The 1439-nt window shown below is 42.3% G+C and overlaps 1 pseudogene; it reads right to left on the bottom strand.

Annotated features, from left to right (window-relative positions):
• Positions 1-342: 342 nt before the first annotated feature.
• LOC114026592 lies at positions 343-1005 on the bottom strand (annotated as a pseudogene).
• Between the last annotated feature and the right edge of the window lie 434 nt (positions 1006-1439).

Genomic DNA, 1439 nt, shown 5'->3' with positions numbered 1-1439 from the left:
AATGTTGCTAATTACTTGAGCTAAGAATATGAAAAATAGCATGGCTCCTGCTCTCAAGGAGCTTATGATTTGAGAGCAAAACACACACACACACACGCACAAAGGATAAAATGTAGAAAGGGTAAAGGAATGGCCTAGATATTTTGATGTAAGAAATTTGAGGATTGTTATTTTTTTTTACCTTTTCCTCCACTTTATTTCATACTCCCACCACACCATCACAATAATGACTTCTTAATTTAAACTAAAAATCATTAGGGGTTCTGGAAAGGTGTGTGTATACTGGGGGAGAGGGAATGGTGTCACATCCTGAGTTGTTGGGAGGGGAGGGGAGGAGACAAGTCAGCAGATGGTCTTCACAGGGATCTTGAAGTTGCTGGCTGCCTGAAGCTTCAGTTGATAGGGCATAGGGTGGATCCTGAAGCCATACAGCCTGGGCACAAATGTGTTGGCAGCCCATTTGGGCCTGTAATCAGGATGCACCTTTAACAGCATGTGGGGAAAGCCAATGCCAAAGTAAGCACCATCTGTTTGGTGGTGTGTGGATGACTTGGGGATGTAAACATCCTTGCACTTGGGGCGGTACAACTTTACCATGGCCTCACCTAGTATGTCTGACAGGCCAATGGGCAACATGGGCTGGTTTTCATAATATACACGGAGACAATAGCCAAAGTCTCCCTGCTGGTATTTTTCCAACATCTGGGCAATGCCAAGGTTTGTGAGGATGAAGTGAGCATGCATAAGTCCATACAGCATCTTGACTGAATGCTCAACCAGATCACTCTGGTTGGGGTTGTCCTCCAACTCTTCATCAGGTTCCAAATTGAGGATCATGTCTAGTGCCTGTTGATAGTGGGGCACCTGTTCATTAAGCCCTATGAGGTTGAATTTGTCTTGGATATAGTCTTCATCCACCTCACAGAAGAATTCATTGCCACAAAGCCCACAGAACAATGAGATCCATGATACTTCCTCTGAGCTACTCATCTTATCCGGGGCTGAGGAAGGAGAAGGAGAAATTGCTCCTGGGGCGGCGGCAGCAGCAGCAAAGCCACACAATGGAGGCTGTGGATTGTTAAATTTAAAAAGGCACTTTCTAAGATCCAGACAAATGTATGTTACACTAAACCTTTGAAAGCATCCAGTATATAATCTATTTCCAGTCAAGAGAAATCAATTAAAAAGATTTTATTTTATTTTGTTTTTAGATTGCTTCAGACTTCAATATATCTACAATCAAAAGAAAAGGAGTCAATGGAAATTAAGAAACTTAATGAGGAAGGGAGAGAAGGAATGACCTTTGTCAAGGTCTCAAAATTAGGAGATACTAGGATCTTTCTTTCTCACAATCTCTCTGTCTTTTAGTGTCTCTGAATCCATTTTTGTCATTCTTTCTGTCTCTGTATCTCTGTGTCTCTGGCTATGTGTCTCTGTCT

The sequence above is a fragment of the Vombatus ursinus genome, unplaced genomic scaffold (assembly GCF_900497805.2).
Source record: "Vombatus ursinus unplaced genomic scaffold, bare-nosed wombat genome assembly UNPS02014841.1, whole genome shotgun sequence".
Taxonomy (NCBI): Eukaryota; Metazoa; Chordata; class Mammalia; order Diprotodontia; family Vombatidae; genus Vombatus; species Vombatus ursinus.
This window is presented reverse-complemented; position numbering and strand designations above follow the sequence as displayed.